The sequence below is a fragment of the Neofelis nebulosa genome, chromosome 1, assembly GCF_028018385.1.
Source record: "Neofelis nebulosa isolate mNeoNeb1 chromosome 1, mNeoNeb1.pri, whole genome shotgun sequence".
NCBI lineage: Eukaryota > Metazoa > Chordata > Mammalia > Carnivora > Felidae > Neofelis > Neofelis nebulosa.
Genome location: NC_080782.1, coordinates 151,420,239 through 151,447,871, shown reverse-complemented (window position 1 = coordinate 151,447,871; position 27,633 = coordinate 151,420,239). Strand labels below are relative to the sequence as shown.

General features: G+C 41.4%; 1 long non-coding RNA gene across 1 annotated transcript; it reads left to right on the top strand.

Annotated features, from left to right (window-relative positions):
- Positions 1-6: 6 nt before the first annotated feature.
- On the top strand, positions 7-27,633 carry LOC131517758 (uncharacterized). The gene is made up of 3 exons (XR_009264811.1): positions 7-214; positions 16,658-16,823; positions 25,869-27,633. It is a non-coding gene; the product is annotated as an uncharacterized LOC131517758 (long non-coding RNA).

Genomic DNA, 27,633 nt, shown 5'->3' with positions numbered 1-27,633 from the left:
ACCTACGTGCTGGCAAAGGCCAAGGCAGCGCCCCTCTCCGGTCGTCCGTCCTCCCGGTGAGAAACAATTGAGGAAGCACTGAAGCCAGTATTAACCGTTCCAGTGCTGACAGCTCTGTGGCAGTACCAAAGTTTTATTTTGTTCATCGCTTACTTATCCTCGCTACTTCTCTCGCCTAGGTAGGACCTTTCATTGCGTCAAGGGAAAGAAAAGGGTAAGAATACTCTAAAATGAGTGCCCCGCGCCTTCACTACACCCTCCACGCACAGTGTGCGAAGCACTTTACATGGTTTACCACCCCTTGCACAGCAGACAGGTCAGCCTGAGGTTGCACGACTTAGGATGTGGTAGAGACTGGACTCCCAGGCTGTAACACTACCCAGTACTGCCGCTATCACGTTCCACCGGAGACCTCTCCCCGAAGAAACATTTCCACTCCTGCGATGGACTGCCAAGTTCCAAAATTGCCCTGGTAGCTTCTTTTCTAAATATATTGACCTGACTTGCTCTTGAGTTCAACTTAAATCCAAGAGTAGCTACTAATTTTTGGAGTTCATATGTCATCCCCTTAATGACATGTTCTAGAATCTTGCCAGGACTATGAACGAATTGGCAGCCTGTTTTCCCCTCATTTTTGAAAACACTAACCTAAGCTTCCGTCTTCTGGCATATCTTATGAGATGCTATGTTTTATAAGAAGGGATATATATATATATATATATATATATATATATTCTTATAATGAAATATAATGAAATAAAGACCAAATATATATATATATATTTGGTCTTTATTTCATTCCTGGTTCAAAGTTCCTAAAACCCTTGGAATTTCCTAAGTGGTAAGAGCACTAGGAGCATCTTTTGTTCTAATATTTGGCCCACTGACCGTGGTCCTGACACAGGGCTTGTGAAACTTGAAATTTCCTGGGTGATGGGAAAGTCCTTTGTTCAAAAGAAGCCACTCTGGGTGGGCTCCTAGACAGCTCCTAGATGAGGGTTGGTTACTAGAGGGACAAGACATGATTCTGTGGAGATGGAAAAAGGGCTGAAAATGGGGTTAATGATTGGTCATGTGTAAGTGATGAAACTTCCATAGAACTCCCAATAGTCAGGTTCCAAGAGCTTCCAGGTTGGTAAACATATCCATGTACTGGGAGACTGATGCACCCCAACTCCACTAGACAGAACTCCTGTAGTTGGCACCCTCCCACACCCCACCCCGTATGTCTCTTCATCTGGATGTTCATCTGCATCCTTCATTATATTGATGAATGTAAATAAGTGTTTTCCTGAGTTCTGTAAGCTGCTCTAGCAAGTAATTGAATCCAAGGGGAAGAGATCCTGGGGACCTCCGATTTGTAGCTAAGACAGAAGTTGTGGGAAACTTGGGGACCTGCTACTTGTGATTAGTATCTACAGTGTGGTCAGTCTCATGGGACTGATCCCTTAACCTGTGGGATCTGATGTAGCCAGCTGGTATCACAGAAGATTGCTTGGTGGGGGCGGGGAGGGGGAAACCCACTCATTCGGTGTCAGAAGTATCAGAAGTGAAGGGTTCTTTATGAGAAGGAAAGAAGACACATGAAAGAAAAGTCTGACTTGTTTGACTCTAAGCTGAATCCAAGAGGAGCTTTAGCTAATTTTTGGAGTTCATACGCCATCCGTTTAGTGACATATTCTAGAATATTGCCAGGACTGTGGATAGATTTGCAGCCTCGGGTTTTCCCCCCTTTTTGAAAACTGGAACCTAGGCTCCAGTCTTCTGGCTTAGCTTCTATTCCTGTGATTTCTGCAGATTCCCAGCTGTAATTAATTTGCATATTTTCAGTACTGGGAATGTAATAATTGCTGGGTCAGGAGTCTTGAAATGATTTATTGGGAAAGACGTCATCATACTATTAGAAACATTCTCTTTTTTTAACAATGTTTTAAATTTTCTTTATTTTGAGAGGTAGAGAGCAAGCAGGGGTGGGGCAGAGAGAGAGAGGGAGAGAGAGAATCCCAAGCAGGCTCCATGCTGCCAGTAGAGAGTCTGATGTGGGGCTGGATCCCATGAACTGTGATATCATGACCTGAGTGGAGACCAAGAGCCAGACGCTTAACCGACTGAGTAACCTAGAAATGTTTTGAAAACAAAATTTATATTGCTACTACATGCAAACGTAATAGGTCCACAAATAAGTTCTTTCCCCAATTTCAAACCTACTCCATCCAGCTGTCTTTCTCATCTGAATTAATGGCAACTGTACTTCATTTACTCAGGCCCAAAGCTCAAGAGCCATCCTCATACCTCTGTCACATCCTCTACCCAATCAGATTTTGTTGGCTGTACATTCAAACTATACCTAGTGTCCAACACCTCATCATCCCCACAGCAACCTCCATCCCTCACCTGATCAACCAGGTCTCTCTGCCATACTCCCTGACCCCCAGTAATCTAATCTCCGTACAACAGCCAAAGGGATCCTGGCATTTCTCCACTCAAAACCATACAGTGTCTCCCCAGTTCACTTGGAATAAAAAGCCTGAATCCTTGGCCTACAGAGCCAAACACCAACTAACTGCTGATTATCTCTGACCTGCTCTCCCTTTGCTTACTTACTCTGACTCAGGCCCACTGCCTTCATTGCTTTTCCTTGAACCCATTTCAGGTTCTTTGCACTGGCCGTCCCCTTTGCTTATAAAGCTCTTCTAGATATTTCAGATATTTGCTTAATTCACTTCCTTACCTTTTTCAAACTTTTTCTCCAATGTCACCTCAGTGAGGCCTTCTCTGACCAACCCATTTAACCCTCCTCCTCACTCACAGCAGTGCCAGTTTCTCTTACTCTGCTCAAGTTTTTCCATAGCACTCACTTATCAACTAACATGTTTATTATGTTTACTACTTCTTGCCTGTCCACACCTGGTAGAATATAAGTTCCATGAGGGGAGCCATATTTGGCTGTTTGATTCCTTGCTGTATCCCAAGTGCCTATCTCTTAGTAGGTACTCAACAAACATTTGTGGAATAAGTGAACAAATAAATGAACTTGAACAACTATTTTCATGATAGAGTTTTCCCATCCCAGCCTTTCTCACCTGTAGATACATGACATAGTTATGGGCATAGTATACATTATTTTGCATTATTAATTTTTTCCATACCATAGATACTGTCCACATTTCTAGATATTTGTAATTAGAACCATTTTTGCTTTTTAAAGATACTCAGATTTTTGCATGCTTGTTATAACAAACAGTATAGAGTAGTGTCAAGAAAAAGTTAATTATCTCCCTTCCTCCACTAATCACACCCTGCTAAGAGGACTACTTTTAAATTTAGTGGATATCCTTCCAAATATTTTTCTTAATGTTTTATTTATTTTTGAGAGAGAGAGAGTGAGTAAGAGCGGGGGAAGAGCAGAGAGAGAGGGAGACACAGAATCCAGAGAAGGCTCCAGGCTCTAAGCTGGCAGCACAGAGTCCTACGCGGGTCTCAAACTCATGTACCGCATGTACCTGCGCTGAGGTCAGATGCTTAACCGACTGAGCCACCCAGGCACCCCCAAATATTTTCTATACACACATATAAACATGTAATAGGTACAGATTTTACAGTTCAAAGGTTGGTTATGCCTGAATTATAACTGTATTTTCTATAACTCAAGTCACTTTTAATTCTAGGCCTTATTACCTCTGATGGCAAAAAACCTAAGTCTAATTAATTCAAGGTAAATACTGACACTTTATGATTTGTTTATTTATTAATGTTCAGTTACAGTTTAATCCCAGTGAATTCAGAATTTATTAATGCCTTTTCTATCCTTTTACCCTCACATAATTACCTGTTTTTTAAAAATTATTTTAAAAGAGGGGTGCCTGGGTGACTCAGTTGGTTAAGCATCTGACTTCAGCTCAGGTCATGATGTAGCTGTCCGTGGGTTTGAGCCCAGCATCAGGTTCTGTGCTGACAGCTCAAAAATAAATAAACATTAAAATTGTTATAAAAGAAATGGACATGCATTACGGAAAAGCAGTAAACCATAAATAAGCAAAATGGAAAAAAAATCCAGAAGTAATCAAGCCTATATATATATATATATATATATATATATATATATATATATACATTTGTTCCATATATATATATATATACATAGTTAGAATCATAATTAGCTTTAATTGCTTAATATTTAATATTTAATTGCTTAACATTTTTCCATGTCAAAAAATATACTTCTATGGCATTTTTAATGACTGCTTGGTATTCTATTATACAAATGTACCATAATTACAATCCCTGTTTTTTGTACATTTGGGTTGTTTCCAAATTTTCACTTTTGTAAAATTACTTGTAGCTAAATCTCTGTGGACATCCCTAATTATTTTCTTAGTATAAAATACTGAAACTGTTGTCAAAAGGTGCCCTCGTTATTGAAGGTTTTTGATGCTACAGAAGGGTGGCACTGCTTTGACACCAGTGGGCAGGAGGGTCCTTTTCTCTATACCTGCCAACACTGTCTTTTCATTCTTTGTCATCTTTACCAACCTGATAGAAGAGTGGTTTTGTATTGCTTTTAAGTTATGTTCTCATTACTAGCAAAGTGGAACCTGCTTGTATACATCACTTTTGTGAATTGTCTACTTGTATCTTTTGCCCATGGGGACTCATCTTTGTGTCACTCCTTTGCTAGAACTCTTATATAATGTAAAATAAAATATTGTTACTTGTGCTGCAAATATTTTCCCAGTTTGTTACTTGCCTTTTAAATCTATCTTTGTGCTCATTTGATATTGTAGAAGTCAACAGCAGTTAGGCCAGAGGTCTGGTCTTGCTGCCTATGCTCTGCGTTCAGAATAAATTAATACTTAGGAGTAAACTAGAGACTTTTGTATCTGTTTTTGCCAATGTGGTATAAGGAGTGAATAATGGGACAGGACCACAATCTCCACACAGAAGGCCACAGAATCCCCAGGTGAAGGAGGAGGCGTTGGGGGATAATTTGTGTGTTCTGGAGAGCAGTGATACCCAATGCCTTCCTAGATTTTTGGAAATCTCAATTTTAAATGATCTGTCATCCCTATTTGTTATCCCTATTGATACACACGTAATTATCATACCATGATTCTTCTGTGTCTGGTAGAGATAATCCTTACCATGGGCATGTTCTATCTTTGTCTTCTCTCTCACTTTCTCTTTGGCCTGGTTGGTATTCTTTCTTAAAACATCCTCTTTAATGTCTGATTCATTAGTCACCATGCCATTCTCTAAACTCTACTCCCTTCATTAATTCCAGGAGGTGAAGGTGGACTTTTCTGGAACACTGAAGATGGATATTCCCCACCCCCTTTTTCATGTTCCTTGTGGCCTAAAAAAAGGCGGGGGGTGGGGGTCAGGAGGGCCAGAGTTGCACTGCAAATACAGGACTGAAGAGGATGTGACAAGCTCAGACATCACCATAGCTAAGTGTAAAGCTGGACTTTTTACAGACACTAAGGAATCCTAGTAAAACCTAGAATATTAAGCAGAGACTTGTGATGAAGGTTGGATGGCAAGTGGCAGACTCTGGGGATTTCAGTTCAGTCATGGGATGAATGCTATTTAAGTACACTTAAAACCATAGCACTTTCGGGCGCCTGGCTGGCGCAGTCGGTTAAGCGTCCGACTTCAGCCAGGTCACGATCTCGCGGTCTGTGGGTTCGAGCCCCGCGTCAGGCTCTGGGCCGATGGCTCGGAGCCTGGAGCCTGTTTCCGATTCTGTGTCTCCCTCTCTCTCTGCCCCTCCCCCGTTCATGCTCTGTCTCTCTCTGTCCCAAAAATAAATAAAAAACGTTGAAAAAAAATTAAAAAAAAAAAAAAAACCATAGCACTTTCTTCATTTCACAAAGAAGGATGCACTCATCATCTTGTATCTGATTTTTCCATATTAAATTGTATTATTATTTTAATTATTTTAATTTTGAGCATTTCTCCCCAACTGGATTATGATCTTAAGGACAGAGACCTGTTTACCTTAAAACACTCATATATTTCTGTGTTTGTTTAATTCAGTTAACATTTACCTGCCAGCTCAGATCCTGGCTTCTCTGATTTCTGCGGTGGAAGATTTGGTTTCCTTTTCCAAGGTGCAGATAATGAAATCTATCCTTTACCCCTGGCAAAGTATTCATGAGGATCAAATGAAACCAAGGCTGTGGGAACTCATTGCTCATTTACATTGCTGCAAAGAGCAATGTAAATATCTATGGGGTTTAAAAGTTTACAGATAGCAATCAGAAAGTGCTAGGATGCTGGATCACATTGAGTTTTCATGGGAGATCACTTAATGCCCTCTCTATCTGAGAACAGAGAAAGCCCTGAGCACCTACCTTATCCCCCTCCTCCCTTACAAAGCTACTCCTGTTTCTCACCTGGCCTGTCCCTTTCTCAGGGCTCTCAAAATGTGATTATGCCATAGTGAAAGCTGGTCTGCTTTTGAGTACCTTTCTTTAACAATTACAAGTTCTGACTACTTGGTTTGTTTAAAAAAAATTTTTTTTTACATTTACTTATTTTTGAGAGACAGAGTACAAGTGGGGGAGGAGCACAAGTCGGGGAGAGAAGGAGACACAGAATCCAAAGCAGGCTCCGGGCTCTGAGCTGTCAGAACAGAGCCTTATGCGGGGCTCAAACTCACAAACCATGAGATCATGACCTGAGCCAAAGTCTGACGCTTAACCGACTAAGCCACCCAGGCGTCCCACTTGGTTTGTTTTTAAATCTGTGAATTTGCATTTAAACCATGAGCATTTGCTCAGGTCAATATTTCCTTAGACCAGCTCCATTAGTGAGAATTGTTTGGCTACCTGGTGAGTATAAAAAACCTTGGATCCTGATGCCAGGAGGGTGAGGTTTTCCTGTACTGAGCTCCATAGGTTATAGGGGTAGCTGGGAAGGAAGAAGAGATGTAGAAGGGAGGAGTCAAGGGAACACAGTCCAAAATAGAAGTGCCTTTTGCCTTCAGGATAGATCAGTCATGGGGAAAGAGGAGACTTACTCTCAAGAAAGAACAGAGAAATTTACAGGAAAAAACTGAAGACATTTCAGAAGTACTGAAGTAAAGAGTGTTTACAGGGATGTAAAATTAATCAGGAGTAGTTAAGGTCATTTAAAGGGGGTAAGTGGGTCACCAGCAAGGTCTTAAAGGGAAGGAGGAGTAGTTCCTGGTTTGGGGTCATAAATGCCTTACTTCAAGCAGAACCAAGCTCAAACAGGAACATTCCTACTCCTTATAATCTAAACTGGTTTTGGTGTCAGGGAGCCTGGATTCTAAAGGCCCTGACTGCAGTGACCAGCTTTCACATACCCCAACCAAATCCTTTAAAGCTTCTCCTCATATAGGAGCAGTTGAAAGTACTTGGAAGAAAACAATTACAACTATTAACCTCAAACTATGCTATAATTATAACCTTATAATTCCTTTATCTTTTTTGAAATGGGTTTTATTATTTTTTTATTTCTATTTTTATTTATTTTTTTGAGAGACAGCGTGCAAATGGGGGAGAGGGGCAGAGGGAGAGAGAGAACCTTAAGCAGGCTCAGTGCTCAGAGTCTGATGTGGGGCTGCATCCCACAACCTGACCTGAGTCACAATCAAGAGTCAGACGCTTAACCAACTGAGCCATCCAGGCACCCCTGAAATGGGTTTTAAATTAGAATAACCATTTCTGATTATTGGAAACATTTTAAATAACTTTTAGTAATAATATTTATTAGTCATAAAAAGGAAAGGACATACATAAATCTTTCAAAAGACCATCTCTGATCTTTTGCTAGATATGTTTGCTTTCTTATATGTCCCCTGGCCCCGCAATAGGCTACTTCAGAATAATGGAATGTAAGTTAAAGGCAACCCAACATCCCAAAAAATGCTCAGTATGAATTGTCTGGAAACTGTTTAGGGAGGTGGGGGGAAGCCACAGGCTTCTGGGAGTTAATCCTTTTCTGTGCCTGCCACCTCCCAGTTTTCTCACTGCTGCATGGCAGTTACCTCTGTGTTGTGTCACACACTGATTCATTCCTAATAGCTATTAAAGGACTGACTTTTTTAGGTGATTGACCCTCCTAAATAATCAGACCCATTTGAGGTCATGTCTGTGGAAATAATAGCAAGCTTGCATGCTTGCATTCTAACATGCCTTCTTGAGTGGGCAAAAAACAATTGGAATTTCAGCAGAGAATTGGGTGTGATATCTGAAATGGATCAGATATACTCATCTACAATTTAGAGTGAGAAGAATATTCCAAGAAAAAAAATTAATTTATTTTTTTCTGGGCTTTGACAATACCTGGAATATCACAGGCATTTCATTCCAGGGAACAGACCAGGGATCTTAGGTCTGAGGTACATGGAGACTCCAGATTCATCTCCTCTCCCTCAGCCTGGGCTGTACTTCTTCCTTCTCTTCCTCCCCCAAAGTCTTCAGAAGTCTGTTATCATCAGCTCAAATGCCACATCCTCTTTGAAACCTCAGTAGTTGTCAGTACTGATTCTTCTTTACCTTGTATTGGAATTCATTATGGTATAACTGTCTTACTCCTTTCCATATTCTTCAGTTACACCCAACCCCCAGCAGTATCTGGAGAGACTCCAGGGGAGTGTGAGTGGCTATAGGCTAGTTGTGAGCAGCCAGAGAGGAAACCCAAGTTTTAGTGAAGCACTATATGAAAATGCTGCCTGGGAAGGTGTGGTATCAAACTTAAGAAAGGTTAGAAAAGAGATACAAAATGTAGAAGATTTAACCTGATAAACATGACATAGTAAATGAGGCAGGACTTCTGAGCTAAAATCTGAGTGAAATTTACAGATTTCAGTAAACCAAACCCCTAAAAAGATACACAGCCAAGAAAATGTTAGAAACTAGGTTACAAATTGTACAAGTTTCAACCTAGAGGGCTAAGTTTGTTGAGTAATGGAGAATAGTATGGGCATTCTAAGAACAGTGCAGTGTTTCCCTATTAAAAATGTAAGGAAGTGCAACCTGAAAAGTAAGTACTGGAAAGCATGAGTTTAGGCCTGCGGAGAGACACTATGGCACAGCTGTGTCATGTACACTCAAGAGCCTGTTGCCTTGGGTTCATATGCCAGCTCTACCACAGAGCTCTGTGCTGTGGGCAAATTCTTAACCTCAATGCCTAAATTTCCATACCTGCCAAGTGGGAAATGAATAAAGGCCACCTCATGGTATTCTTGTAAAGACTGGAGCAGCTGTCAGCAATAGTGCCTGGCACTTAGTGAATACAATATCTTGTTATTTTATTATATAAAATTTAAATAATCTAGTTGGTAATTTATTTGGAACAAGTAAGGAAACTTTAGGGATAATCTGATCAAAGTTTCTGTGATTCCACAAATGATGAAACACAGTGTCATTATGTGACCTTTACAAGTCACTTCAAATGCATTTTATTATCTACTAGTCTCTTAGGGTCATCCCTAAATGGCTTTTTTATGTATTCAGATCTTGACTTCCAGTATGGTTCTTGAATGCAGGAACTTGTGTCTTAACCTTATGTGTTAAGGCACACATAGCAGAACTTAATAAATATCTGTGAGGTTTTATTTTTTTAATATGGGATTTCAAATTTATCCCAGGGTCAACCATTTAGACATTAAGAATGACTAGTTTTGGGGCGCCTGGGTGGCGCAGTCGGTTAAGCGTCCGACTTCAGCCAGGTCACGATCTCGCGGTCCGTGAGTTCGAGCCCCGCGTCGGGCTCTGGGCTGATGGCTCGGAGCCTGGAGCCTGTTTCCGATTCTGTGTCTCCCTCTCTCTGCCCCTCCCCCGTTCATGCTCTGTCTCTCTCTGTCCCAAAAATAAATTAAAAATGTTGAAAAAATAAAAAATAAAAAAATAAAAAAAAAAAAAGAATGACTAGTTTTGTTGTATTGAGTTTTTTAAACCCACTTGAGAAGACCCAGACGGCCCTGGCAGAAAGGTCTGGATAAGAAAGTGTTAACAAAGGGAAGGAAGACCCCAGAAGAAATTGTGGCATGGGCAGCATGTCTTGAAGCATCTTGGCAATCAGAGGGAGGAAGACGTGTTTATTGAAAAGGTGTAATGAAAGCAAAAGGAAGGGACAGCAAGGATCATGGCCCATACTTTTCAACTCTCTCTGTCCACCTGCAGCCGACTCCACTTCATGTACTGATTCCACAAATGTGGAGCCCTGACCTCAGGCTGGTTACAGCCCAATGAAGAAACACAGCAACAGCCTTACAACACAACACAAGCCATGGAGAGAGGCCCTGTAAGGCCCCCACGCTAAAACTCAGAGCCCAAGCTTTGACCAAGAGGTGAAATTTATTCTTGCCATTAACCAAATGTTATGGGAACAGCCAGAACAACTTGAATAGCAGGAGGCGGAGAAGATCCTAGCACTTCCCTAAACCATCCATTTGTGAGCAATTTCAAATAATGACCAATTTTCCTGGGGAGAGGAGTAAATGAGAAGAAAAACCAAGTCCAAAGGTCTTAATTCTGAGGGGATGAAGAGGCTTGGCCTGTGTGGACAGATAGTGTGCTTTCATGGAAAGGCAAGACTTTTCTCTGAGATATACAGGATTGGAAGCAGGGAAAAGGCTAAAGATGTAGGCTGGGGAGGAGTGGAGTGGGAAGCAATTCTCTGTCCTCCCTATAGGCCCTCCTTTGTGGAAAAGATCACTTATAGAGATTGGAGTGGCTACAGGAAATAGAGACTGGGATTCTGTTGAAAAACTGGATAGGGATGGCGACTGTCCCTTTGTCTCTGAGCCAGAGGTGGCAGTGGAACAGCCTGTATCCCTGAGACTTGGATGCCAAGGTTCCAGGGGGACCTGAAGGTCAAGTGGACACAGCAGGAGCAGCATTTGTGCCACATTGTCTCCCCAGTGCCATGTCTAAGCGGGTGCCCACCAGATGAGAGAACCCTGCAGGGGGCTATTGGGTGAGTATCCAACAGTTAAAACTGAGGACAGCAGAAGGAGACTGAGCCAAAATGTGCCCCCTCCCAAGAGCAGGGCCCACATGCAGTCCAGCCTAGATCTATTCTTAAGATTTAGGACATTCAAGGTAAAGGGAAACAAGGTGTGCAGCCAGCTGGATTGTCAGATACAATACAAAACACCCAGTTGCATTTGAACTTCAGATGAACAAGGACTTACTGTTATTGCATGGAACATACACTAAGAATATTCATTGTTTATCTGAAATTCAAATGTAACTGGGCATCTTGGTTTGTTTGTTTGCTTTGCTTGGCTAAATCTGGCAATCCTAGTGACATGTCAACATGCTAAGTGAACCTGAACAGTTTTGAAGATGGAATTAAAGCAGTAGGGGCAACTTCTATAAATAGCACTGAGTCCTCCAAGCTCCAGGGTTTGGTTACTGATTCTGAGGTGATAGTACCCTATCCAAGCACTGAGGCCCTCTTCCTTCTGGGAGCTATGGGACAAAAAGAGAAAATAAATATTCTACACAGGCTAATTTGATTGACCAGCCAAAGCAACAGGCAATAATAGCATAGGGATTTCACACAGCCAGTCTTATAGATTGTGAATGCAGGCATGCCAGCATTTGGGGAAAGATAGGGTATAGAGTAGAGTAGGTTAAGGGGAGAGGATCAGAGTGTTTTGCCTATATTATGTCTCATGAAACTTTGCATCCGTAAGTGAATGTGTGTATACATGGCTAACAATATTTCTTACTATAGTCAGGGTCCAAAATGTTTGAAAACCACTGCTAACTAAGATGTTGTTACTTGCAGGATCGTATTATGAAAACTGTGTTGGATCCAACTGTGTTGGATCAACAGCCAGGATGAGTTTGCTTCACACTCACAGCTGAGGGTGAGCTTTGTCCTGTTCTGGAAAAGTCACCTTCTGGAACTACCTTACCTTTTCATGGAATCTGCAGTCTCTTGCATATATGGATCGCTAGTGCTTCATTTAAAGTGGAGTTCTTTCATTTTGCTGCAGTCACTTGCTAAAAACACACACTGGAATCCAGTATTGTACCCAATCTTGGGCAATAAACATAATAATGTAAATATATTATATAAATGCAATAAATAATATGGGACTAAAGGCACTGTCCAAATGCCCTTTAAAATGTATTTTATTTCCTCCTCTAAAAGGAAGGTTTTTGAACTTTAAAATCCTTGGATATGATGGGTCACCTGGGTGGCTCAGTTGCCCCAGCATAGGACTTCCACTCAAGTCATAATTTCATGGTTTGTGGGATCGAGCCTCACATAAAGCTTTTTGCACTGACAATGCAGAGCCTGCTTCAGATTCTCTGTCTCCCTCTCTCTGCCTCTCCCCTGCTCACACTCCCTCTCTCAAAAATAAATAAACATTAAAAAAAATCCTTGGAGATTACCTGGTGTAATTCCTCAGAGCTATCCCAAATGGTTTTGAAAGAGTCATTATTTCTCTCATGCAGTGAACATATTATGCTTTTACTTAGGAAGAAGAAGAAAAAATGTTTACAGTCTCACTTTGAACTTTAAAAAATTCCTGTAACAATTAGCTCTTGATTCAGAAATTATAAATAAAACTGTTTTATCATCCAATGTTACTGAAACATTGTGTCCTGTGAGTTTTAGTCTGTATTGTTCCAGGAATTTAATTTTTATTTTGCACTCTTTTGCAAAAAAAAAAAAAAAAAAAAAAGCTTATAAATCCAAAGCCTAAATATTTATTGTCCTACACCAATTGCTCTGATCTCCAATGTCCCTCCAAATTTTTCATTTATCAATAGATGAGATGGATTTGCTGTGCTTTTTTAGTGGACAATACCAAATACACCTGGATCTGAAACTGATCCTGACTGTAATTTTGAAAGGCATATAAAGGCTTGAAGCTTCAATGTCTTTAGCTGTAAGATGGACATAATAAAAGTACCTAACTTGTAGAGCTGTTATGGGATTTATATGAGAGAATGAATGTAAAGTCTGGTGTGGCAGAGAATACTATATAATTCACCATTTCTGTTTCCTCTTCATGAATGTGAGACGTATTTTCAATCTTCCTTGTATTGGTTTGGGGCTATGTGACTGGGCTCTGGCATGGGCTGTTTCCAGCCCTGGCTACCCAGCCTGGCTACCATAGAGGACCTATGTCCCAAGTCATGTATTAAACACAGGATAGTGCCCTAAACCACATAGGACTTTATGTAAGCAAGAAACCAACCTTTATTTGTAAAGATTTAGGGTTTCTTTGTTACTGCAACATTGCCTGGCCTACCCTGACTAATACACTTGAGATATATATATATATATATATATATATATATATATATATATATATATGACAGTAAATGAATTTCAGCATTTAAGGTATCTGTGAACCAGTATGGAACAATTCCTTGGATATATGTTATTAAGAAAAAAATCTAGACAAAGAACAAGAATATATAGTATTCTTCATTTTGTGTAAGAAAGAAGGGGCAATTAAAATATATATTTGACCCTTGAATAACACAGTTTGAACTGCATGGGTCCACTTATACATGGATTTGTTTTCTATAAATACAGTACAGTATAGTAAATCTATTTTCTCTTCCTTATGATTTTCTTAATAACCTTTTCTCTAGCTTACTTTTTTATAGGAATATAGTATATAATACTTATTATAGTAAGGTATTAATAGTTAAGTTTTGGAGGAGTCAAAAGTTGTATATGGATTTTCAACTACACGGGGGGTCAGTGCCCTAACCCTCGTGTTGTTCAAGGATCAACTATATCTATGTATTTGCTGGTTTTGGCAAAAAGAAATACCAGAAAGGAGAAACCAGAAATTAATGAAAATGAAACAGAGTGGAGAGGATAATGCATGGGAGTGAGGCTTCTGTGACTAAATGTGTTGATACAGTGTTGATTTTTGAAGCATGTATTTTATATACTCTGAAACAAAAGTACATCAAAAGGGAAATGCCTTAAGCCTGGACCTTAAAAGAAACTAATGACCTAATTCTATATAAAATTAGTTACTGAACCAACAATGAACGAAAAAGTTATTTTAGGTAATTTGAACACACCACTCTGACTATAAATACATTAATATTATTGGGAACCAAGAATTTTCAATATGAAAGAGAAAAGATAAAATATAAAAAACATCTTAAGAAAAATGCTATTTAATAATACCAATAACAATATGAACACACACACACACACACACACACACACACACACACACACACTCCTAGTTGTGTTCCTGAAGAGCCCAGAGGCAATGGGCAGCAGTGGGCACAGCTAGGCCCCATATCTTGCAACTGCTGATGTAATAATTGGTTCAGGCAAGAATAATCAATGAGTACTAAAACCATCACATAAAAAGTAGTTAGGGGCGCCTGAGTGGCTCAGTTGTTAAGCATCTGACTTCAGGTCAGGTCATGAGCTCACAGTTCATGACTTTGAGTCCCACATCGGGTGAGCATGAGCTCTTCTGGGTAAAACATGAGCCCAGGTGAGCCCTGCTTCTCTCTCTCTCTCTCTCTCTCTCTCTCTCTCTCTGTCCCTCTCTCCCCCTCTCTCTGCCTCTCATTGGATTCTCCCCCCAGCCCCGCCTCTTGCTCACTTGCACTGTCTCTCTCTCTCTCTCAAAAAAAAAAAAAAAAAATCAATTACAAAAAATAACTTAAAAAAAAAAAAGTCGTTGGGCAATAGGATATTCCTATAAGGGCAAAGTACCACTCCACATATCATTACTAATTTCAAAGAAAAAGATGTTCCTTTGGTATTGGATACAATGTATGCCCATCCCCACAGATGCATTTGGCCCTGCCTGCCTTTCAGGACCCACTTGCCCTCCTGGATAAAGAGGTCCCAATGATGGTTGTAAAGCTTCAGCCTCCATCTTGTCAGCTCACCTCCTACAATGATGGACATCTTTGCCTTTGGCAAGATTGTCATTACACCTGCCAGGTGCATAGAAGCTCCTATATGCAAGTCCAACACAGTGGAACCCACAGAAGCCCTGGCTTTCCCAGTGGCTGCCTGGAGGCATTGGCAACACAATCCAGAAGTACTATTAGTACACTGTGGGCTTTGTGCCAGAGAAGGACTCCACCCAGATGCAGTGGTGCCACAGAGCACCTCCAAAGATGTCCCACACGACCAAGTGAGGCTGCTTATGAAATCATGGCCAGCTTGGCAACAAACTACATTGTATTCATTTTCCCTCCCTTTCTGCCCCCGCCTTTTTTTTTTTTTTTTTTTTGCATTCATAGGATTGTACCTCTCATAAAGCATTAGCCTGTGAACTTTGCCTCTGTCTCTGTTTCCAGGCAGATACTTTTCCATGGAGGTTAGGCAGTCACTTTCTCAGCCAAGTAAGTCATCATTCTTAGCATCACCAGTAGTGGGAAAACCCAATGTACGACCATCCTCATGAGATGCCTCTGAAGTATTCCCGAAAAAAAAAAAAAATTTAACCTAAACCTGATCAAGTCTTCAGACCTAACTTCCATTTTAAGGACAATACAGTCTTAAAAGTAAAAGTTAAAGAACCCCATCTGGAAACAATCAGACAAATGAAGAATGTGTAACTTTATTTTTTTTAATGTTTATTTATTTTGAGACGTGAGGGAGTTGGAAGGGGTGGTGGGGGGCAAGCGGGAGAGGTCCGTGCTGTCAGGACAGAGCCCTACAGGGGGTTTGATCTCAAGAACCACAAGATCACGACCTGAGCCAAGATCAAGAATCAGACACTTAACTAGTTGACTGAGCCAATCAGGTGCCCCAGGAATGTGTGACTTTATATAAGTTACCTGGCCTGGACTCTTGAAAAGTCAACATCATAAGTCAAAACCAAACAGAAGTTAAGGTGGGGGAAGTTTCCAGATTAACCTCCAGATGGAATCCACAAATCTTGATTAGATCATGGGGGAATTGCATAGAAATCTTTAGGAGACAATTGGGAAAATTTAAATATGGCTTTGATATTAGTTATGATTATAGAATGATTATTAATTTTCTTAGGTGTGATAGTGGCATTGTGGTTATATAAGAGATTACCCTTGTTTTTAGGAGATTCATGCTGAAGTATTTAGAGATCATGATGTCATATTAATAACTTATTTTCAAAACTGGTGTGTTTTGGTATATGGGGAGAGGGGAGATAAGGAGAAAAAGCAAATATGGTAAGACATTAACAACAGCTGAATCTAGATGAAAGGCATTTGTGGTTTCTAGCCTTTCAATATTTTTAAGTGTTTTTAAATTTTCATAATAAAAAGTAGTAAGATAAGTACAAAAACCAAAAACAACAAACAAACAAAAACAACCTAAGTAAAATTTAGGATATATTTGTATTTGAAGAATTTTTTTTTTTTAAGTTTATTTATTCTGAGAGAGAACACAAACCAGGGAAAGGCAGAGAGAGAAGGAGAGAGAGAATCCCAAGTAGGCTCTACGCTGTCAGCACGGAGCCTAACAGAGGGCTGGATCTCATGACCTGAGCCAAAATCAAGAGTCAAAATGCTTAACCAACTGAGCTACCCAGGCGCCTCATTTGAAGAAATGTTTTATTTTCCTCAGTTCAAGTAAGCAGCCACTACTTTATCAGGGACTAATTCATCTACCTCAAAATGGATATTTACACCTAAATTGCTGTGCTTTTGAAAGCTTTTTAACTCTTGAATATTTCCAGCAGTTTCCTGGGTAGAAGAAATTTGATGCCAATTCTGCACACCCAAATTCCTGGCAGATTAATCAGCAAGTAGTACAGAGAGCTGCTTTCTTTAAAAAGCTTCATTTATCACTCAAACTGTGAATGCTGAGATGCCAAGGCACTGTGAAGAAATGATCCTTTAGAGGTAAAGTTTGATTGATCTGGTATATGTATCAGTACTCTTTCCATGCATTCCAAATCTTGTATATAATGCAGATTAGAATGGCAGCTTTTTCTACAGTTATATTGGCAACAAACACTGATTAGCTATTAAGTATGGCAAAACATTTATTTCAGGCTTCTATTATTAGCACCACCCCTTGACTCACAGAGAAAATTCTTCCCAAAGTTTTGGTTAATGTGACAGTTTTATTTGTTAAGACACAGTTTTCCTTTATCATCATTCTCCCACACAGAACCGACCCTCCATTTCCAAGATGCCTCCAGACCAAGGAGTTCCCAGTCTGTTCTCACCATTCCAGTTGGTCCCAGGTCAGCCTGTCTCTAGGGCTTCTGTCCACAATACAGTCCCAGGAAAGTGCTTCCCATTACATTATGTTCATGCTAACTAAACTGGCTAGGCAATGCCCTGGACTTCTAAAGGAGTTCCCCACAGGATGGAGTTGTCTTTGCCCTGTCCAGGGAGGAACCCCTCTCATATGCACAGAATTCTCGCAGTACACTAACGTGTGTTCTTCCCTTTAACAGTAGAACTCCTCAGTTAAGGCTGAACTCATGGCCACTGCATTAAGATTCTGCTGCATTTATGCTGCATAACAAGCACCCCCAAAATCTCAGTGGCCTCCCCCCAAAAAAAGCCATTTATTTTTCTTGCAGTTCAGCAGAGACAGCTCTGCATCAGTCCATGGACAGATTTAGGGTTGGCTTCACTTGTCTCATCCTCTGAACCAATAGCTTCCTGGGGCAGGCTCTTCTCATGCAGGGCGACAGCCATGCTAGTGGGGTAAGGAGAAACACAAGAGGCCACTTATGGCCTTGGCTCAGAACTGACACACTGTTACTTCTGCCCACATTCCCCTGGGCATCATTAGGGTATGGAAGTACTCTATACCATGAGGAACCTTGCCAAGCGCTGGGAGGGGAAGATCAATGGCAAGCAGATAGTACAATCAACCTCAGCCTCCCTTATAACTTGGTGTGTCCTTGCAACTAAATTCTGGCCAAAGGGATGTGAGGGAAAGCAATGTGTGCAACTTCCAGGCCTTGTACTTGTAAGGACTGGACACACCCTAACTTTCCCCTGCCCATCAGCTGAGGACATGGTGGGGCTGCAGCAATCACCTGGCCCAGAGGTAGACAGCACAGCTGTCCCTCCAATCCTAGCTCTGGACTGTTATATGTATGTCATTTACATTGGTGGATTTTTGCATTGCTGTTATGGCTTCTGAGCCCCCTGGCTAGTACAGCATCCATTCATTCTCTCAGTGAGTATCTACTGAGTGTCTTCTTTGTGACAGGCATTGCTCTAGGCCTGAGAGGAAGTATTAGCAGTCTGCATCTTGACTGTGGTGGTGTTCACACAAATCTTCACCTGTGATAAAATTGCATAGAACTAAATAACACACATACATGAGTACAAGTAAAACTGAGGAAATCTGTACAAGATCTTTGGCTTGCACCAATATTGACATACTAGTTGTGATATTATATTACAGTTTTGCAAAGAAACTAGGTAAAGGATCTCTGTATTCTTTTATTTTTATGTTTATTTATTTTGAGAGAGAGGGAGGGGGGAGGGGCAGAGAGAGAGAGGGAGAGAGAATCCCAAGAAGGCTCCACACTGCCAATGCAGAGCCCAATATGGGGCTTGAACCCAGGAACCATGAGATCATGACCTGAGCCGAAGTCAAGAACCAGTCTTAACCAGCTGAGTCACCCCAGAATCTCATGGATCTCTGTATTCTTAACAACTGCTTGTGAATCTAATGATCTCAAAATAAGAAGTTAGAAAAAAAAAAAAAGACTAGGACTTTGGTCTCTTTGTGCTTACAGTCTAGAATGGTATCAAAAGAAAATCCAGAGAGACTTACTTGGTATGAATATTTTATTGAGCCAGAAACAAACTATTTGCAAACAGGGAGACTTCAAACCAAAAGTGGGTATAGCTCAATTTATAGAGCATGAAGAAACACATTTGTTTTCTACTGTGATTGGTTACTAGAAACTGATATTCTTTTTAGGGTAGAAGCACAGCATAAACGTACTCATATGTAGTTGACTAGGAAGCTATAGGTTATGCTGACATGAAGAAGGCTTAAGTTTTGTTTAAGGTCAGAGTCAGCATTTTGGAAAAATCAGGACAGTTTTATGTTTTGATTATGTGACTAAGAGTGTTGGGCTAGAGGTATATTCAAACTGTGGGCTCCACTTTGGTCTTTCTTTAACCATGGGAATCAAAAGATTCAAAAATCAAAAAGTCACTGATGACAATCTCTGCATGGCAGCAGCCGCACTTCAACCATCCAGATGACAACAGTGTCCTGAAGTCTGCAGAGCACAATTAAATAAAAGGAACTCAGGGCAGAGCTGCCAGGCAGGAGTGCTCACTTTGGACTGTGAAGTGAGAGAGATATAAAGTTCTTTGTTCTTTAAGTAGGGTGTCCATGTAAGTTATCATCAAACTGAGACACCTGTGAGAATAATCATGCTGGCACAGCTTGTGTAAACAGATCGTTTGGTTAGTCTATTTTAAAAAATTTTAATGTTTATTTATTTTTGACAGAAAGACAGAGCATGAGTGGGGGAGGGGCAGAGAGAGAGGCAGACACAGAATCCGAAAGGGTTCCAGGCTTGGAGCTGTCAGCTCTGACCTGAGCCAAAGTCGGACGCTTAACCAAGTCACCCAGGCGCCCATGGTATATTTTTAAAACATTGTATCATTGACTCTCTTAGTTATAGCAGCCCCTCTTTTTCTAACTAATACGGAGACTAATGGATGCTGCCTTTGTCAGCACCAAATAGCGTAAGAGGAGGGAACCAATAAACCCCAAATCTCAGTGAGTTAATTGTGCTTAAAAGGCTTTTTCTTGGGGCACCTAGGTGGCTCAGTCAGTTACGTATCTGACTTTGGCTCATGTCATAATATCACAGTTCGAGGGTTTGAGCCCTGTGTCAGACTCTGTGCTGACAGCTCAGCCTGCTTCTGTGTCCCTCTCCCTTTGCCCCTCCCCTCCTCATGCTCTCTCTCTCTCTCTCTCTCAAAAGTAAATAAAAATTTTTTAAAGGGTATTTCTTGCTCATACAAAATTTAATATGGTGCTGGTGGCCCTCCTCTATCTTCTAGTCAACTCATTTTGAATATGGACTTCCCAGATTGCTGGAACAGTAGACAAGAGAGTTGGAGGATTACAGAAATTTTTGTGGGCCAAGCCAGGAAGTAGTTTACATCACACCACCCACATTTCATTGACTAGAGCTCAGTCACATCATCACCCCTAACTGTAAAGGAGACTGGGAAAAGTAGTCCTCCTATAAGTCCAAGAAGAGAAATTCTGCCACAGATGCATCATTACAAGCTGGGAGAGGGCACTAGTGTGGCCTCAGCATCTTTAGATTGACTCCCTTACCCCTTGGTATACGTGGCTATGCCATTCCCAGAGAAACCACTGAAGCTGCAAGAAAGCAGTTCAGAATAGCCTATAACAGTGAATTGACTTCACTTTCTCTCTGGTTATTTTGGTTTGTAATATACCACCATTCATCTCTGGGAACACTGTTTTCTTCCCTCTATTTTATAATCCTCTCTCCCTCTGTATTAGATGGTTTTTTTTTTAATTAAAAAATGTTTATTTATTTTTGACAGAAAGAGAGCATGCATGTGAGCAGAGGAAGAGCAGAGAGAGGAGACAGAGAATCCAAAGTGTGCTCCATGCGGAAAGCAGAAAACCCCATGTGGGGCTCAAACTGTCAGAACTGTGAGATCATGACCTGAGCGAAAGTTAGACACTTAACCGACTGAGTCAGCCAGTCACCCCATTAGATAGGGTTCTTAAGAGACACAGACAGATATAGATAGATATATAGATAAATATAGATATAGATGATATAGATATAGATAGAAAGATATATATGATATATATATGATATATATATATGAGAGAGAATGATTTATTTTAAGAAAGTGGCTTATGCAATTATAGAGGCTGGCATGTCCAAGATCTGCAGGGTGGGCCTGTAGGCTAGAGACCCAGGGAACAGTACTGTTGCTACAGTTCGAGTCTGAATGTCCAATGCTGGCAGAATTCCTCTTGGCTCAGGGGAGGTCAATCTGCCTGGTCTATGCATGCCTTCAATTGATTGGATGAGGCCCACCCACATTATGGAGGGCAATCTGCTTTAGTCCATCAATTTAAATGTTAACCTTTCCTCTGAAAACACCCTCAAAGAAACATCCAGAATGATTTTTGACCACATATATAGGCACGATGGTCAGCTAAATTAATGCATAAAACTAATCACATGCTCCAAGGCCAGTTTTTAATACTTTATATTTCTTGTCAAAAGTGGAAGGCAGGGTGATATGGGGGTAAGGGTCAAAGCTGGGTTCAAATACCTAATTTTACTCTGAATTCCAGTTTCATTTATAAAATGTGAATAAGAATGTTTACCTTGAATAAATCTGTAAAGATTAGATATCATGTATGTGAGACACCTAGACCTATTGCTGATTCATAAATGAAGGCAATTAAGATTTCAGTTTGAACTAAAAGTCTACTAAACACTTACATTTCTTCTTACAGTTGCTTTTTTATTTGTAGGTGACCCTTGACCTTTTTCATTTTCCCTGTGAGGTTTAGCAGTATCTCAACAGGAAGCTCCTTGCCACAGTGTAACACAGTGTATAGTTCTCATGTGGTTTCACCATCTCCTGGTACTCAAGTTGCCAACAGTCAGCTGTGTCCTACTTTTCCATGACCCATCACTGACAACCCATGTAATGTCACATGTTTGAACAACTTATTTAGGCATGTCAGAGAAAATCCAAGGGGAAAGAGGATTCAGGAAGAATTGTAAAAATAAATAAAAGGTAGGAGTTGGCAGGAAATGATTTAAGGAGAAAAGGAAATATAAATCAGATTTGCTTCTAATTTCCTTTGTGTTCTTACACCATTTTAGAATTTAGCATCTACATTTATGACTGATTGGATGAACCAACTCTTCTAATCCTCTCATTCAACAAACCTACAGATTTCTTTGTTGGGGTGGAGTTGAGGAAGTTTTCAAAGTGGGCCAAAGCCACATGGGAACATGTGTCAAAAGTGAAATGGTCTTCCATAAGTTGAGCTTCAAGTAGGTAATGCAGAAGTTATCAAACAGCTCCTTTGAGCTCCTTGGTCTCCTGGTTAAGCAACTGGCTGAGCCACTTTCAAAAAAGACCCAAACACACTGGCTTTACAAGACTGGCCTCTGTTTCTCTTTCAGATGATAGCACAGTGGTGGGTAGGTGGGTGGTCCAGGGCAATAGTTGCTCTGCTCCACAAGGTCATACTGGGTAATGAATGAGGCTGAGATGGTGGCTTTACATCACCATTGCATGCTATCTACCTGTGGGTTCATGATGTCACTCCAGCTGTCCCCGTTCCCAGCCAGGTGGAAGAGGCAAAGTAAGCAGAGGACTAAGAGCTTCCTTTTTAGGGAATCACCTGACAGCTGCCCTTTTACTTCTGCTCACATCCCATTGGCCAGAAACTTGAAGAGAAGCTGGACATATGCCCTGACAAAACTCTGCTGGGTGGGGTCTGATTACTAAATGGAACAAGGAGACACTGGGTGCCTTGGAGTACTTAGTAGTCTTTGCTGTACCTGGTTCTTTGGAGGTGATTCAACTCTCTCAGAAGAATCTGTTAGACCCAGTGGGCAAACCCCCAATTCCCCACTCTACTAGAAAACCTCTACTTCCATCTATTTGGGAGTACTATCTAAATTTCTATCTGAAAAATGGATTTCTACCCACAAAAACGTTTGAAGACCAGTTTACAGATTAGTGTGCCACGGTAGAAAGAGAAGCTCACATCAGTGAAATAACTTTAGCCAGAGGACCTTGTTACACCTTGGAGCTGTTCTTCCACTCCCTGGCCGCCACCATTCTGACAAGCAGACCCTGAGGCAAGGGAGGTGGGGAACTATAAAGAGCCAGGCTGCACCTCCTCACACAGGAGGCCCATTTGCTTTCCCACCTGATCCCTCTTCCACACTCAGCACTAAACAGTTCTCAATCTCAGGAGAAAATAAGAATCCCAAGATTGAAAATCCCATCTTGCTTTGAGTGCAGTCACTAGGGCACATGTGGTGGGGGTGGTGCTCAGAATCAGGGAAATGGAGATATACACAAGCAGGATTAGGCCATCTGGATTTGCTAACTGGTGTTTATGGAAGCAAGGCTCCTACCCTCCTACAGAGACTGGGAGACAGGGACCTTATCTGCAAGTGTTGGCTGGAAGAAACTAAATTCTTCTGGCAGCTTTAAGCTTTCCCACGCAAGAACTGCAGGGGGCTGGAGTGGACATCCCAAGCACATGGCCTTGAACTATTAGAAACTATGCTAGTGTTTGTTCCAGTCTCTTAATGCAGGGCTTGGACGGAGTGGTTAGTGCCAAAGCTCTTCTGCAGCGCTGACAGCCCACGCCTCGTCTATACAGGGGATCTTTGTGGGATCGGGTCCAGAACAGCATGGCCCTTAGAATAGGGAGAGTGAATCAGATTCAGGGCTTCCCTGCTCACAGCGCCACACATCCCTGCCTTCTCCAAAGCACCCCCGCTGAGGTGGAAATCTTTCTGGGCATAAGCTGGGATAAGAGGAGCCTTGGTTGCCATTACCCATCTTCTTGGTTGTCCTTACGGCTTTTGTATTTTGGTTGTCCTCACGTTTTTACAAATTAGAATGGGCCTGTAGTCACAACCTGGGTCCCCGAGCTTCCTAGAGCGGCTGAGCAGGGAGCAGGCTCCAGGTCACACTTCTGACAGCGCCAATAGCTTTGGCTGCGCTGCGGGTTTGAGCTGGGACCGCTGGGCGTGGCCCTTAGGGCGGGGCCTGGCACCCCAAGGAGCTTTACGGAGGCGACCACTCAGGCTGTCTTTGGAGCTCTAGCCCCCTCCCTAGTACACCTCACTCCTCAACTCTTCTCCATACCCCACCTCCAATCCTTACCTTGTCCCCAGAGCACTTTCCTTCTCTTTCACACACGACCTTGACCCACCCCACTCACCACTTGTATTTGCTGGTGCCTTTTAAGTTCAGCTTCTTTCTAGCAGTGTGTCTGCTTGTAACTTTCTTCTTCCTCCTTTGCTGGGTAATGCCTACTCAGCCTCAGCCCTCAGCTCTCAGCCCTCAGTTACAACACTGCCTTTTCATTTTTGTCTTTCCCTGAGCCCCCAGACCAGGTCAGTCCCTGCTCTCTCCCACCTCTGGACTTCTCCCAAAGTGAGGCCTCAGTTGTTTATCTACTCTCATGAAGTCTCACAGTGAAAAGAAGCAAAGGAAGAGAGAAGTAGTTTGTTTGATGGCACAGCAGAGTGAAGGCAAGGCTGACTCAACACTGGGGGTCAAGGCCAGCATGTTTGAAAGCAGAAGCTAAGATGCCATTGGAGAGGAGAAAGGTGGTGAGGGCAGTACAATTGAAGAAGGAGACCTGGTTTAGAAAAAGCAACAAGAAAGAAAGGAAAGTATGCCCACAGAGACAAAAGAAGCAGGCATCACAGGTATTAGTAGTGTACCTGCCCTGTACCTGTTGTTCAATAAATGCTTGAATGGGAGAGATAAAAACTGTGGTTGTCTATTTCAGATGATCTCAGTCTTCTTAGGAAAGTATAGTTAAGTCTCATGCAATATGGACATTGAGTGTCAAGGGACTATGAAGAAATATTCTCATTTGTTGGTGTATTAGTTAGGCTTGACTAATAAACCAGATCAAGTACTATAACAAGTAGACCCAAAATGCAATGGCTCTATGATGTAGTTTCTATAATTTAATAGTTTAAATTTAATTGAATTTAACAGTCCAGAATGGGTTTTCAGGTCAGTGATTATCCAGGCTCCACACATCCTCTAAAGTCCTGAGAATGAAGAAAGAACAGGAGGAGCATGCATAGGAGGTTCTTGCAAGCCTGGTATGGAAGGAACACACAATACTGCTCGCATTCCTTTGGAAAGACCTTAGTCATGTGGCCTCACCCATCTGCCAAAAAGAACAGAAAATGTAGTCTAGCTGTGTGTCCATAGAAGGGAAAACAGAGTTTGGTAGACAGCTACTGGTCTTCACTATGGTAGGCAGAGTACTGGACTCTGAAGATGACCTAATCCTCAGAACCTGTGAATATATTGCCTTACATGGCAAAAGGGACTTTGCAGATGTTTGAAATGAGGATGTTACATGTTGTTATACCTTGAGTTTAAAATGGTTTGTGTCCTGACAAGAAAAAAATGTTCCAGATATGGTCAGATTTTACCCCATTAGGGCCCCTGGGCACTAAGGTGAGCATCACTGTGATGTGCTTCTTCTCTGCCCAGATGCCATCTTGCTTCTTTTTTTCTTTTTGATGCTGTCTTGCTTCTGACAAAATTTTGAAGCTGGATAACTAAATGAGGAACTTATTCTAACCCTATAATGGGTGTGTGTTTATGGCACCTTTCCACAAGTCTGCAGCCCACCTGAAATACTGCAGTTTGGAACTGGCTAAAATAAAGAGTGTCAGGAAGGTGGGAGAGGTGAGCTGCGATCCCCAGGTGGAGGCCCTACAGCAAGTGGCATGGGCCCATTGAGTCATCAAGGCTGTGTTCTATGCAGAAGTTTTAGTATGGTGTTTGTCCACCATCCCTTGCTCCTGACTGATTAGGCACTGAGGCGCAGTTAGTCATAGAGAGTCTTAGAGAGTGCATAGGCCATGACAAATCAGTTAACCTCAGAGACAGCTAAGGAGCTGGTGGATGAGGAAGGCCCTCACTGGTCAACATATCCAGACAAGAGAAACAAGCTAACATCTAAAGTTCTAGATGTGGGGGGTAGTGAGAGAAGAACTGGGAAGTGATGTAACTCTTCCCATAAAAGTGGCTAAAAAACTTTTTTTTTTTTTATGGGGAGGAGGTGATAAGATCATAGGAAGAAGAAAATGTTAGTTGTAGTATTGCTATTATAGTATTTCTATTGTAACATGATTTTATCTTTATTTTTAGAGGAAAAAACCCTCCTGAAAAAGAAGCTGGGACCTAGGAGCTCCAAGGATTGTGCTCATTGCAGGGCTCATTGTTTTGTTTAAATTGTATCTTCAGAGGACAAGGTCTAAGAAATAACTTTTTTTGGCATAAGTGACTTCAGAATGAAAAATTTTAAATATGTAATTGGAATGGTTTCAAGATGACTTAACTATTAGTAAATAGCTAACATCTGTATCTCAGATATTGTTTTGTGGAAGGAGAAGATGAACTTGCTTGCTAACAGGCCAACTAAAATAAAATTGGGAGGATGGCAGTGTGCACCCCAAAAATATGTTATCAAAAAATTATTTACTGGGGTGCCTGGGTTGCTCAGTCAGTTAAGTGTCCAACTTAGGCTCAGGTTATGACCTCACAGTTTGTGAATTCGAGCCCCGCATTGGGCTCTGTGCTGACAGCTCGGAGCCTGGAGACTGCTTCGGATTCTGTGTCTCCCTCTCTCTCTACCCCTCCTCTGCTTGTGCTCTGTCTGTCTTTCTCTCTCTCTCAAAAATAAATAAACATTAAAAAAACAAAAAAAAATTATTTACTAAGGCTAGAAGTCTTGGAGAAGGGATTCTTTTTTTCCAATTTTTATTCACTTTAGAATCCCGGCTCCTGAACCAAGTTCCCTTTTGCTGAAAGTTAATACAATATAAAGGAGAGCTGTAGGCTGTGAAAAACAATTGTGTAGGAAGTTGTAAGGCCCAGGGTTGAGAGACTGGCAGACAGCAGTGTATCAGTCAGGCTCCAAGTAGGAAAACAGAAACCACTCTAAGTATTTGGACAGAGGGAATCCAACGCAGGGAATCTGTGACACACTCAGAGATCAGCATCAGAGAAAGCCACTGCCAAATGTCATCAGATACAGCTTTTAAAATAATGTTCAAGGAGGGGTGCCTAGGTGGCCCAGTCAGCTAAGCATCTGTCTTCAGCTTGGGTCATGATCTCATGGTTCGTGGATTTGAACCCCACCTTGGGTTCACTGCTGTCAGTGCAGTGCCTCCTTTGGATCCTCTGTCTCCTTCTCTCTCTGCCCCTCCCTCACACACTCTTTCTCTCTCCCTCCCTCTCTCTCTATCCGTCCCTCCCTCCCTCTCTCAAAGATAAATATTTAAAAATTAATAAATAAAATAATGTTCAAGGAAAGTAAAGACAAATTTGAGAACTTGGCATACTATAAAAAAGAAAACAAATGGAAAGTCTCAAACTGAAAACCAGACTATCTATTTAATGGCAGATTACACAGCAAATGAGAGACTTAGTGAACTAAAATAGAAGTTATATCCAGAATGAAGCCTGGGCAGGGAGTAGGGGACAGAGGGATGGAAATGGCAGGTTAATAGACATAGGAGATATGGTGATAAGGTCTAACATGCCTTTATTGGAGTCACAGAAGGAAACAGAAAGAGAAGGGATTAGAGATAACATTTGGGCACACAAACAGCTGAGAATTTACCAAAACTGAAGATACAAATCCACAAATTTAAAAGCCCAAAGAATCTGAAGCAGCATTACTAGGGGAAAAATCCACACCCAAACATAACATAGTAAAACTGGAATAAATCAAAGACACAGAAAAAAACTTAACAGAATGCATTAAACAGGAGGATGAGCAGCTGACTGCTCACCAGCCAGTGTAGCAGTCAGAAATTGGTGGCTTGATGCCTCCACTGTGACAAAAGGATATGACACTCAACTTAGAATTATATTCCCAGAAAAAAATATCTTTTAAGAATGAAAGTGG